This window comes from Protopterus annectens, chromosome 1.part1, assembly GCF_019279795.1.
Source record: "Protopterus annectens isolate FY-2018-M chromosome 1.part1, PAN1.0, whole genome shotgun sequence".
Lineage (NCBI taxonomy): Eukaryota > Metazoa > Chordata > Ceratodontiformes > Protopteridae > Protopterus > Protopterus annectens.
In genome coordinates this window covers 984,776,128-984,790,573 of record NC_056726.1, presented here as the reverse complement: position 1 = coordinate 984,790,573, position 14,446 = coordinate 984,776,128, and the positions used below count along the sequence as shown (strand labels likewise).

Sequence of the window (14,446 nt, the reverse complement as noted above, 5' to 3'; positions counted from 1 at the left end):
CAGCATTTGTGTCAACTAAGCCCCAACCCTGTTATCTTCGGTGGTTTCATACAAAAGAGACTGTAAAATTGACTAACTGGACCCTGCAATCACCTACACAAGTGACTCTGCCCTCTTGGAAGACCAGCATTTGTGTCAACTAAGCCCCAACCCTGTTATCTTCAGTGGTTTCATACAATAGAGACTGTAAAATTGACTAACTGGACCCTGCAATCACCTACACAAGTGACTCTGCCCTCTTGGAAGACCAGCATTTGTGTCAACTAAGCCCCAACCCTGTTATCTTCAGTGGTTTCATACAAAAGAGACTGTAAAATTGACTACCTGGACCCTGCAATCACCTACACAAGTGACTCTGCCCTCTTGGAAGACCAGCATTTGTGTCAACTAAGCCCCAACCCTGTTATCTTCAGTGGTTTCATACAAAAGAGACTGTAAAAGTATGTTATTTATACATGTTTAAATACAAATCCTCTGACCTGAGTATCTTACTCTAGCTACCTGCCCAGGACTGCCAGCAGCCAACAGCCCTAGTTCTTAACCCTATACTTCTCCAGACCTTTATCTATTATACCCCCATAGTCACCAGTGTAAACATCCTATCTTTTTCCCCTGACACTTCTTTTCCCTTACTATTTTTCCCCATTTACCCCTTTCTTACCTGCAAAACCCTAATTTACACCTGCCTTCCACTAGGTGGCATCCTTCTATGACCTGGTTTACTGCCTAATTGCTTACTTCTTTACTCTTCAGTACCTTTGTCTTGTACCTGGATCTCCTAGCTCTTAACTGCTCTTTTCTTTCTCTCTGGCCCCTGCCATATCTCTCTTCTATTTTACTTTTCTGCTTCAAACTTCACCTCACCTTACATTTATTACATTCTAAATACCTGCTACAAGGTTACCTGCTTGTGTCTCCACCTTACTGATTGTCTTCTCTGTACATCTACAACTCTGTTGTCTCCTACCTCTACATTTCTTACACTTCCCTTGTGGCTCTTTTCCCTAACTACATACTCCCCCTCTTCCCACACTATTACCTCACCCACGCCCACATCTCCATACTCCACCTACTTTATCAGGACACCCCCTCCCAGTTATTTACCTCTCTCCCTTATCAATATTTCCCGCCTAATACTCATACCTATGCTCTTCCCCCACTCCCTCCCCCTAGTTTCTTAGCGTTCTTATAAATATATCCCCATATCCCTGGACGCCATCTTTGTTCCCAACACGCTGCTTGGCTGCTACACGTCCCGAACCTGGTGCTGGACGGTTACTCAGAGTAAGCGTTTTTTGTTAACTCAGTGTGCTATGATTTACTTCTGTATTTAACTTATAATGAAAACGTGTGGTTTTTATTCCACGCATCCATGAGTAGTGTAATAGCGTAGCTCTTTTTACATGCTGTGTACGTATGCCTAAATTCGGGCGTTTCAATGGTTAAGACTTTTCTAACTATTTGTCCCTATCTAGCACTGTTAAATTGTTATAGTTGCCTTGTGGAATTGTTACGTTACTGCTTGTGACTACTCACTGATGGTCTTCATGCTGTATTTTGTGGTCGTTTATGAAGAGTGATTTTTACTTGTACTGAGGGAAGGCTTATTTGCTGCGCAATAGATTAAATCAGTTTGGCTTAGGAGACGTCCTTCTTACTCTCTAAAATGAATGCATGCTAGAGAGATTATAGTGCAGACCAACTGGTTGGGCATTTCCTAGTACTACTCCCATATTAAATATTGGCTCACCATAACAACTGTCCCTTCAGAGCTTATTAGCACCAGTCTATAAGTGATAACATTGAATGAGGATTACAGTGTGTTACCGTATACCTGGCCAGTTCTTAGCGCTATCCCTCTTTAGCGCCTTGTTTTTAGCTACTGTTTTCTACCCCAATTGACTTGTTTTTTGTCGGGAATGTAATTGTGGGTACCTGGTATCACAATACATGAATGTAAGCTTGACTGAGCGCTATTTCTCACATGGCGTCTCTGAATCATAGCGCCTTTGCTTGCTATTAAGCTCAGAAACCTCACTATTGAACACCTTATGTTATTCTAAATTCCCAAGATAGAGTTTTAAATAATTTAAAAACCTTATCTGATATCAGCGCATAACGCAACAGCTTTGTGCTTGTCCTGTATCAACCTTGATCGGATCGATACAAGTGTGGTGCGACACATAGTAATTCTTGTTAAATTTAAACTATTTTGTTCCAAGAGTTATGAAGACATAGTCGCATTTTCTAGCCTGTAACTATGAAACGTTTGCTACCTCTTAACATTAGCCAAGTTTCTTTCAAGCGACTGCTTCCACTGGCATGTAAATAACTTTGACTGTGGAACGATTTCACTTAAGCAACCCCTCACTATCTGTCCACCCATTGAAACCTTTTATTTTAGTCTGTATTTCTGTAGTAGCGTATTATATATATCGTATTTTATCAATGTTATTTTGATATCAATATCCTGGCTTACTGTAGTTGTTATAATTTAGAATTTAGTTAGTTTCTATTTTTCTAGTGCAAGCTAAATTACTATGGTCTTAATTCTACAGTAGTGTATTATCTGTTTCTAACTATCATATCCTTTAAATGGCATTTTGACTGCAATAACCTTTCACACTGGTGTTCTTATAATTTAATATGTATATTTAGTATCTGCTTTTCTAGATGAGAATGTTACTATAAGTACAAACGTGTTTAATGCTCACCTGGTTGTTATAAAGCTGTTAGAAATTTATAATTGCACTCTAATATTTTTCTCTATTTTTGCCTTCTATCTTCCTCTCTCTCCCTGCTATTTCTACTAGTTGACTACCTGGACCCTGCAATCACCTACACAAGTGACTCTGCCCTCTTGGAAGACCAGCATTTGTGTCAACTAAGCCCCAACCCTGTTATCTTCAGTGGTTTCATACAAAAGAGACTGTAAAAGTATGTTATTTATACATGTTTAAATACAAATCCTCTGACCTGAGTATCTTACTCTAGCTACCTGCCCAGGACTGCCAGCAGCCAACAGCCCTAGTTCTTAACCCTATACTTCTCCAGACCTTTATCTATTATACCCCCATAGTCACCAGTGTAAACATCCTATCTTTTTCCCCTGACACTTCTTTTCCCTTACTATTTTTCCCCATTTACCCCTTTCTTACCTGCAAAACCCTAATTTACACCTGCCTTCCACTAGGTGGCATCCTTCTATGACCTGGTTTACTGCCTAATTGCTTACTTCTTTACTCTTCAGTACCTTTGTCTTGTACCTGGATCTCCTAGCTCTTAACTGCTCTTTTCTTTCTCTCTGGCCCCTGCCATATCTCTCTTCTATTTTACTTTTCTGCTTCAAACTTCACCTCACCTTACATTTATTACATTCTAAATACCTGCTACAAGGTTACCTGCTTGTGTCTCCACCTTACTGATTGTCTTCTCTGTACATCTACAACTCTGTTGTCTCCTACCTCTACATTTCTTACACTTCCCTTGTGGCTCTTTTCCCTAACTACATACTCCCCCTCTTCCCACACTATTACCTCACCCACGCCCACATCTCCATACTCCACCTACTTTATCAGGAGAGGGGCTCCCAGTTATTTACCTCTCTCCCTTATCAATATTTCCCGCCTAATACTCATACCTATGCTCTTCCCCCACTCCCTCCCCCTAGTTTCTTAGCGTTCTTATAAATATATCCCCATATCCCTTGCCGCCATCTTTGTTCCCAACACGCTGCTTGGCTGCTACACGTCCCGAACCTGGTGCTGGACGGTTACTCAGAGTAAGCGTTTTTTGTTAACTCAGTGTGCTATGATTTACTTCTGTATTTAACTTATAATGAAAACGTGTGGTTTTTATTCCACGCATCCATGAGTAGTGTAATAGCGTAGCTCTTTTACATGCTGTGTACGTATGCCTAAATTCGGCGTTTCAATGGTTAAGACTTTTCTAACTATTTGTCCCTATCTAGCACTGTTAAATTGTTATAGTTGCCTTGTGGAATTGTTACGTTACTGCTTGTGACTACTCACTGATGGTCTTCATGCTGTATTTTGTGGTCGTTTATGAAGAGTGATTTTTACTTGTACTGAGGGAAGGCTTATTTGCTGCGCAATAGATTAAATCAGTTTGGCTTAGGAGACGTCCTTCTTACTCTCTAAAATGAATGCATGCTAGAGAGATTATAGTGCAGACCAACTGGTTGGGCATTTCCTAGTACTACTCCCATATTAAATATTGGCTCACCATAACAACTGTCCCTTCAGAGCTTATTAGCACCAGTCTATAAGTGATAACATTGAATGAGGATTACAGTGTGTTACCGTGATACCTGGTCAGTTCTTAGCGCTATCCCTCTTTAGCGCCTTGTTTTAGCTACTGTTTTCTACCCCAATTGACTTGTTTTTTGTCGGGAATGTAATTGTGGGTACCTGGTATCACAATACATGAATGTAAGCTTGACTGAGCAGCGCTATTTCTCACATGGCGTCTCTGAATCATAGCGCCTTTGCTTGCTATTAAGCTCAGAAACCTCACTATTGAACACCTTATGTTATTCTAAATTCCCAAGATAGAGTTTTAAATAATTTAAAAACCTTATCTGATATCAGCGCATAACGCAACAGCTTTGTGCTTGTCCTGTATCAACCTTGATCGGATCGATACAAGTGTGGTGCGACACATAGTAATTCTTGTTAAATTTAAACTATTTTGTTCCAAGAGTTATGAAGACATAGTCGCATTTTCTAGCCTGTAACTATGAAACGGTTGCTACCTCTTAACATTAGCCAAGTTTCTTTCAAGCGACTGCTTCCACTGGCATGTAAATAACTTTGACTGTGGAACGATTTCACTTAAGCAACCCCTCACTATCTGTCCACCCATTGAAACCTTTTATTTTAGTCTGTATTTCTGTAGTAGCGTATTATATATCGTATTTTATCAATGTTATTTTGATATCAATATCCTGGCTTACTGTAGTTGTTATAATTTAGAATTTAGTTAGTTTCTATTTTTCTAGTGCAAGCTAAATTACTATGGTCTTAATTCTACAGTAGTGTATTATCTGTTTCTAACTATCATATCCTTTAAATGGCATTTTGACTGCAATAACCTTTCACACTGGTGTTCTTATAATTTAATATGTATATTTAGTATCTGCTTTTCTAGATGAGAATGTTACTATAAGTACAAACGTGTTTAATGCTCACCTGGTTGTTATAAAGCTGTTAGAAATTTATAATTGCACTCTAATATTTTTCTCTATTTTTGCCTTCTATCTTCCTCTCTCTCCCTGCTATTTCTACTAGTTGACTACCTGGACCCTGCAATCACCTACACAAGTGACTCTGCCCTCTTGGAAGACCAGCATTTGTGTCAACTAAGCCCCAACCCTGTTATCTTCAGTGGTTTCATACAAAAGAGACTGTAAAAGTATGTTATTTATACATGTTTAAATACAAATCCTCTGACCTGAGTATCTTACTCTAGCTACCTGCCCAGGACTGCCAGCAGCCAACAGCCCTAGTTCTTAACCCTATACTTCTCCAGACCTTTATCTATTATACCCCCATAGTCACCAGTGTAAACATCCTATCTTTTTCCCCTGACACTTCTTTTCCCTTACTATTTTTCCCCATTTACCCCTTTCTTACCTGCAAAACCCTAATTTACACCTGCCTTCCACTAGGTGGCATCCTTCTATGACCTGGTTTACTGCCTAATTGCTTACTTCTTTACTCTTCAGTACCTTTGTCTTGTACCTGGATCTCCTAGCTCTTAACTGCTCTTTTCTTTCTCTCTGGCCCCTGCCATATCTCTCTTCTATTTTACTTTTCTGCTTCAAACTTCACCTCACCTTACATTTATTACATTCTAAATACCTGCTACAAGGTTACCTGCTTGTGTCTCCACCTTACTGATTGTCTTCTCTGTACATCTACAACTCTGTTGTCTCCTACCTCTACATTTCTTACACTTCCCTTGTGGCTCTTTTCCCTAACTACATACTCCCCCTCTTCCCACACTATTACCTCACCCACGCCCACATCTCCATACTCCACCTACTTTATCAGGACACCCCCTCCCAGTTATTTACCTCTCTCCCTTATCAATATTTCCCGCCTAATACTCATACCTATGCTCTTCCCCCACTCCCTCCCCCTAGTTTCTTAGCGTTCTTATAAATATATCCCCATATCCCTGGACGCCATCTTTGTTCCCAACACGCTGCTTGGCTGCTACACGTCCCGAACCTGGTGCTGGACGGTTACTCAGAGTAAGCGTTTTTTGTTAACTCAGTGTGCTATGATTTACTTCTGTATTTAACTTTTAATGAAAACGTGTGGTTTTTATTCCACGCATCCAAGAGTAGTGTAATAGCGTAGCTCTTTTTACATGCTGTGTACGTATGCCTAAATTCGGGCGTTTCAATGGTTAAGACTTTTCTAACTATTTGTCCCTATCTAGCACTGTTAAATTGTTATAGTTGCCTTGTGGAATTGTTACGTTACTGCTTGTGACTACTCACTGATGGTCTTTATGCTGTATTTTGTGGTCGTTTATGAAGAGTGATTTTTACTTGTACTGAGGGAAGGCTTATTTGCTGCGCAATAGATTAAATCAGTTTGGCTTAGGAGACGTCCTTCTTACTCTCTAAAATGAATGCATGCTAGAGAGATTATAGTGCAGACCAACTGGTTGGGCATTTCCTAGTACTACTCCCATATTAAATATTGGCTCACCATAACAACTGTCCCTTCAGAGCTTATTAGCACCAGTCTATAAGTGATAACATTGAATGAGGATTACAGTGTGTTACCGTATACCTGGCCAGTTCTTAGCGCTATCCCTCTTTAGCGCCTTGTTTTTAGCTACTGTTTTCTACCCCAATTGACTTGTTTTTTGTCGGGAATGTAATTGTGGGTACCTGGTATCACAATACATGAATGTAAGCTTGACTGAGCAGCGCTATTTCTCACATGGCGTCTCTGAATCATAGCGCCTTTGCTTGCTATTAAGCTCAGAAACCTCTCTATTGAATACCTTATGTTATTCTAATTCCCAAGATAGAGTTTTAAATAATTTAAAAGCCTTATCTGATATCAGCGCATAACGCAACAGCTTTGGGCTTGTCCTGTATCAACCTTGATCGGATCGATACAAGTGTGGTGCGACACATAGTAATTCTTGTTAAATTTAAACTATTTTGTTCCAAGAGTTATGAAGACATAGTCGCATTTTCTAGCCTGTAACTATGAAACGTTTGCTACCTCTTAACATTAGCCAAGTTTCTTTCAAGCGACTGCTTCCACTGGCATGTAAATAACTTTGACTGTGGAACGATTTCACTTAAGCAACCCCTCACTATCTGTCCACCCATTGAAACCTTTTATTTTAGTCTGTATTTCTGTAGTAGCGTATTATATATCGTATTTTATCAATGTTATTTTGATATCAATATCCTGGCTTACTGTAGTTGTTATAATTTAGAATTTAGTTAGTTTCTATTTTTCTAGTGCAAGCTAAATTACTATGGTCTTAATTCTACAGTAGTGTATTATCTGTTTCTAACTATCATATCCTTTAAATGGCATTTTGACTGCAATAACCTTTCACACTGGTGTTCTTATAATTTAATATGTATATTTAGTATCTGCTTTTCTAGATGAGAATGTTACTATAAGTACAAACGTGTTTAATGCTCACCTGGTTGTTATAAAGCTGTTAGAAATTTATAATTGCACTCTAATATTTTTCTCCATTTTTGCCTTCTATCTTCCTCTCTCTCCCTGCTATTTCTACTAGTTGACTACCTGGACCCTGCAATCACCTACACAAGTGACTCTGCCCTCTTGGAAGACCAGCATTTGTGTCAACTAAGCCCCAACCCTGTTATCTTCAGTGGTTTCATACAAAAGAGACTGTAAAAGTATGTTATTTATACATGTTTAAATACAAATCCTCTGACCTGAGTATCTTACTCTAGCTACCTGCCCAGGACTGCCAGCAGCCAACAGCCCTAGTTCTTAACCCTATACTTCTCCAGACCTTTATCTATTATACCCCATAGTCACCAGTGTAAACATCCTATCTTTTCCCCTGACACTTCTTTTCCCTTACTATTTTTCCCCATTTACCCCTTTCTTACCTGCAAAACCCTAATTTACACCTGCCTTCCACTAGGTGGCATCCTTCTATGACCTGGTTTACTGCCTAATTGCTTACTTCTTTACTCTTCAGTACCTTTGTCTTGTACCTGGATCTCCTAGCTCTTAACTGCTCTTTTCTTTCTCTCTGGCCCCTGCCATATCTCTCTTCTATTTTACTTTTCTGCTTCAAACTTCACCTCACCTTACATTTATTACATTCTAAATACCTGCTACAAGGTTACCTGCTTGTGTCTCCACCTTACTGATTGTCTTCTCTGTACATCTACAACTCTGTTGTCTCCTACCTCTACATTTCTTACACTTCCCTTGTGGCTCTTTTCCCTAACTACATACTCCCCCTCTTCCCACACTATTACCTCACCCACGCCCACATCTCCATACTCCACCTACTTTATCAGGACACCCCCTCCCAGTTATTTACCTCTCTCCCTTATCAATATTTCCCGCCTAATACTCATACCTATGCTCTTCCCCCACTCCCTCCCCCTAGTTTCTTAGCGTTCTTATAAATATATCCCCATATCCCTGGACGCCATCTTTGTTCCCAACACGCTGCTTGGCTGCTACACGTCCCGAACCTGGTGCTGGACGGTTACTCAGAGTAAGCGTTTTTTGTTAACTCAGTGTGCTATGATTTACTTCTGTATTTAACTTATAATGAAAACGTGTGGTTTTTATTCCACGCATCCATGAGTAGTGTAATAGCGTAGCTCTTTTTACATGCTGTGTACGTATGCCTAAATTCGGGCGTTTCAATGGTTAAGACTTTTCTAACTATTTGTCCCTATCTAGCACTGTTAAATTGTTATAGTTGCCTTGTGGAATTGTTACGTTACTGCTTGTGACTACTCACTGATGGTCTTTATGCTGTATTTTGTGGTCGTTTATGAAGAGTGATTTGTACTTGTACTGAGGGAAGGCTTATTTGCTGCGCAATAGATTAAATCAGTTTGGCTTAGGAGACGTCCTTCTTACTCTCTAAAATGAATGCATGCTAGAGAGATTATAGTGCAGACCAACTGGTTGGGCATTTCCTAGTACTACTCCCATATTAAATATTGGCTCACCATAACAACTGTCCCTTCAGAGCTTATTAGCACCAGTCTATAAGTGATAACATTGAATGAGGATTACAGTGTGTTACCGTATACCTGGCCAGTTCTTAGCGCTATCCCTCTTTAGCGCCTTGTTTTTAGCTACTGTTTTCTACCCCAATTGACTTGTTTTTTGTCGGGAATGTAATTGTGGGTACCTGGTATCACAATACATGAATGTAAGCTTGACTGAGCAGCGCTATTTCTCACATGGCGTCTCTGAATCATAGCGCCTTTGCTTGCTATTAAGCTCAGAAACCTCTCTATTGAATACCTTATGTTATTCTAATTCCCAAGATAGAGTTTTAAATAATTTAAAAGCCTTATCTGATATCAGCGCATAACGCAACAGCTTTGTGCTTGTCCTGTATCAACCTTGATCGGATCGATACAAGTGTGGTGCGACACATAGTAATTCTTGTTAAATTTAAACTATTTTGTTCCAAGAGTTATGAAGACATAGTCGCATTTTCTAGCCTGTAACTATGAAACGTTTGCTACCTCTTAACATTAGCCAAGTTTCTTTCAAGCGACTGCTTCCACTGGCATGTAAATAACTTTGACTGTGGAACGATTTCACTTAAGCAACCCCTCACTATCTGTCCACCCATTGAAACCTTTTATTTTAGTCTGTATTTCTGTAGTAGCGTATTATATATATCGTATTTTATCAATGTTATTTTGATATCAATATCCTGGCTTACTGTAGTTGTTATAATTTAGAATTTAGTTAGTTTCTATTTTTCTAGTGCAAGCTAAATTACTATGGTCTTAATTCTACAGTAGTGTATTATCTGTTTCTAACTATCATATCCTTTAAATGGCATTTTGACTGCAATAACCTTTCACACTGGTGTTCTTATAATTTAATATGTATATTTAGTATCTGCTTTTCTAGATGAGAATGTTACTATAAGTACAAACGTGTTTAATGCTCACCTGGTTGTTATAAAGCTGTTAGAAATTTATAATTGCACTCTAATATTTTTCTCCATTTTTGCCTTCTATCTTCCTCTCTCTCCCTGCTATTTCTACTAGTTGACTACCTGGACCCTGCAATCACCTACACAAGTGACTCTGCCCTCTTGGAAGACCAGCATTTGTGTCAACTAAGCCCCAACCCTGTTATCTTCGGTGGTTTCATACAAAAGAGACTGTAAAAGTATGTTATTTATACATGTTTAAATACAAATCTTCTGACCTGAGTATCTTACTCTAGCTACCTGCCCAGGACTGCCAGCAGCCAACAGCCCTAGTTCTTAACTCTATACTTCTCCAGACCTTTATCTATTACACCCCCATAGTCACCAGTGTAAACATCCTATCTTTTTCCCCTGACATTTCTTTTCCCTTACTTTTTTTCCCCATTTACCCCTTTCTTACCTGCAAAACCCTAATTTACACCTGCCTTCCACTAGGTGGCATCCTTCTATGACCTGGTTTACTGCCTAATTGCTTACTTCTTTACTCTTCAGTACCTTTGTCTTGTACCTGGATCTCCTAGCTCTTAACTGCTCTTTTCTTTCTCTCTGGCCCCTGCCATATCTCTCTTCTATTTTACTTTTCTGCTTCAAACTTCACCTCACCTTACATTTATTACATTCTAAATACCTGCTACAAGGTTACCTGCTTGTGTCTCCACCTTACTGATTGTCTTCTCTGTACATCTACAACTCTGTTGTCTCCTACCTCTACATTTCTTACACTTCCCTTGTGGCTCTTTTCCCTAACTACATACTCCCCCTCTTCCCACACTATTACCTCACCCACGCCCACATCTCCATACTCCACCTACTTTATCAGGACACCCCCTCCCAGTTATTTACCTCTCTCCCTTATCAATATTTCCCGCCTAATACTCATACCTATGCTCTTCCCCCACTCCCTCCCCCTAGTTTCTTAGCGTTCTTATAAATATATCCCCATATCCCTGGACGCCATCTTTGTTCCCAACACGCTGCTTGGCTGCTACACGTCCCGAACCTGGTGCTGGACGGTTACTCAGAGTAAGCGTTTTTTGTTAACTCAGTGTGCTATGATTTACTTCTGTATTTAACTTTTAATGAAAACGTGTGGTTTTTATTCCACGCATCCAAGAGTAGTGTAATAGCGTAGCTCTTTTTATATGCTGTGTACGTATGCCTAAATTCGGGCGTTTCAATGGTTAAGACTTTTCTAACTATTTGTCCCTATCTAGCACTGTTAAATTGTTATAGTAGCCTTGTGAAATTGTTACGTTACTGCTTGTGACTACTCACTGTTGGTCTTTATGCTGTATTTTGTGGTCGTTTATGAAGAGTGATTTATACTTGTACTGTGGGAAGGCTTATTTGCTGCGCAATTGATTAAATCAGTTTGGCTTAGGAGACGTCCTTCTTACTCTCTAAAATGAATGCATGCTAGAGAGATTATAGTGCAGTCCAACTGGTTGGGCATTTGCTAGTACTACTCCCATATTAACTATTGGCTCACCATAACAACTGTCCCTTCATAGCTTATTAGCACCAGTCTATAAGCGATAACATTGTATGAGGATTACAGTGTGTTACCGTATACCTGGCCAGTTCTTAGCGCTATCCCTCTTTAGCGCCTTGTTTTTAGCTACTGTTTTCTACCCCAATTGACTTGTTTTTTGTCGGGAATGTAATTGTGGGTACCTGGTATCACAATACATGAATGTAAGCTTGACTGAGCAGCGCTATTTCTCACATGGCGTCTCTGTATCATAGCGCCTTTGCATGCTATTACGCTCAGAAACCTCTCTATTGAATACCTTATGTTATTCTAATTCCCAAGATAGAGTTTTAAATAATTTAAAAGCCTTATCTGATATCAGCGCATAACGCAACAGCTTTGGGCTTGTCCTGTATCAACCTTGATCGGATCGATACAAGTGTGGTGCGACACATAGTAATTCTTGTTAAATTTAAACTATTTTGTTCCGAGAGTTATGAAGACATAGTCGCATTTTCTATCCTGTAACTATGAAACGTTTGCTACCTCTTAACATTAGCCAAGTTTCTTTCAAGCGACTGCTTCCACTGGCATGTAAATAACTTTGACTGTGGAACGCTTTCACTTAAGCAACCCCTCACTATCTGTCCACCCATTGAAACCTTTTATTTTAGTCTGTATTTCTGTAGTAGCGTATTATATGTTATTGAATATCGTATTTTATCAATGTTAATTTGATAGCAATATCCTGTCTTACTGTAGTTGTTATAATTTAGAATTTAGTTAGTTTCTATTTTTCTAGTGCAAGCTAATTACTATGGTCTTACTTCTACAGTAGTGTATTATCTGTTTCTAACTATCATATCCTTTAAATGGCATTTTGACTGCAATAACCTTTCACACTGGTGTTCTTATAATTTAATATGTATATTTAGTATCTGCTTTTCTAGATGAGAATGTTACTATAAGTACAAACGTGTTTAATGCTCACCTGGTTGTTATAAAGCTGTTAGAAATTTATAATTGCACTCTAATATTTTTCTCCATTTTTGCCTTCTATCTTCCTCTCTCTCCCTGCTATTTCTACTAGTTGACTACCTGGACCCTGCAATCACCTACACAAGTGACTCTGCCCTCTTGGAAGACCAGCATTTGTGTCAACTAAGCCCCAACCCTGTTATCTTCAGTGGTTTCATACAAAAGAGACTGTAAAAGTATGTTATTTATACATGTTTAAATACAAATCCTCTGACCTGAGTATCTTACTCTAGCTACCTGCCCAGGACTGCCAGCAGCCAACAGCCCTAGTTCTTAACCCTATACTTCTCCAGACCTTTATCTATTATACCCCCATAGTCACCAGTGTAAACATCCTATCTTTTTCCCCTGACACTTCTTTTCCCTTACTATTTTTCCCCATTTACCCCTTTCTTACCTGCAAAACCCTAATTTACACCTGCCTTCCACTAGGTGGCATCCTTCTATGACCTGGTTTACTGCCTAATTGCTTACTTCTTTACTCTTCAGTACCTTTGTCTTGTACCTGGATCTCCTAGCTCTTAACTGCTCTTTTCTTTCTCTCTGGCCCCTGCCATATCTCTCTTCTATTTTACTTTTCTGCTTCAAACTTCACCTCACCTTACATTTATTACATTCTAAATACCTGCTACAAGGTTACCTGCTTGTGTCTCCACCTTACTGATTGTCTTCTCTGTACATCTACAACTCTGTTGTCTCCTACCTCTACATTTCTTACACTTCCCTTGTGGCTCTTTTCCCTAACTACATACTCCCCCTCTTCCCACACTATTACCTCACCCACGCCCACATCTCCATACTCCACCTACTTTATCAGGACACCTGCTCCCAGTTATTTACCTCTCTCCCTTATCAATATTTCCCGCCTAATACTCATACCTATGCTCTTCCCCCACTCCCTCCCCCTAGTTTCTTAGCGTTCTTATAAATATATCCCCATATCCCTCGACGCCATCTTTGTTCCCAACACGCTGCTTGGCTGCTACACGTCCCGAACCTGGTGCTGGACGGTTACTCAGAGTAAGCGTTTTTTGTTAACTCAGTGTGCTATGATTTACTTCTGTATTTAACTTATAATGAAAACGTGTGGTTTTTATTCCACGCATCCATGAGTAGTGTAATAGCGTAGCTCTTTTTACATGCTGTGTACGTATGCCTAAATTCGGGCGTTTCAATGGTTAAGACTTTTCTAACTATTTGTCCCTATCTAGCACTGTTAAATTGTTATAGTTGCCTTGTGGAATTGTTACGTTACTGCTTGTGACTACTCACTGATGGTCTTTATGCTGTATTTTGTGGTCGTTTATGAAGACTGATTTATACTTGTACTGAGGGAAGGCTTATTTGCTGCGCAATAGATTAAATCAGTTTGGCTTAGGAGACGTCCTTCTTACTCTCTAAAATGAATGCATGCTAGAGAGATTATAGTGCAGACCAACTGGTTGGGCATTTCCTAGTACTACTCCCATATTAAATATTGGCTCACCATAACAACTGTCCCTTCAGAGCTTATTAGCACCAGTCTATAAGTGATAACATTGAATGAGGATTACAGTGTGTTACCGTATACCTGGCCAGTTCTTAGCGCTATCCCTCTTTAGCGCCTTGTTTTTAGCTACTGTTTTCTACCCCAATTGACTTGTTTTTTGTCGGGAATGTAATTGTGGGTACCTGGTATCACAATACATG

General features: G+C 39.5%; 1 long non-coding RNA gene across 2 annotated transcripts; it reads left to right on the top strand.

Moving 5' to 3' along the window:
* Positions 1-213: 213 nt before the first annotated feature.
* LOC122808453 lies at positions 214-8,061 on the top strand. Of its 2 annotated transcripts, XR_006365800.1 has the most exons (4): positions 214-440; positions 2,814-2,937; positions 5,310-5,433; positions 7,807-8,061. It is a non-coding gene; the product is annotated as an uncharacterized LOC122808453 (long non-coding RNA). The 2 variants fall into 2 exon arrangements; XR_006365799.1 differs by lacking the exon at positions 214-440 and having other exon boundaries at positions 2,777-2,937.
* Positions 8,062-14,446: the final 6,385 nt, after the last annotated feature.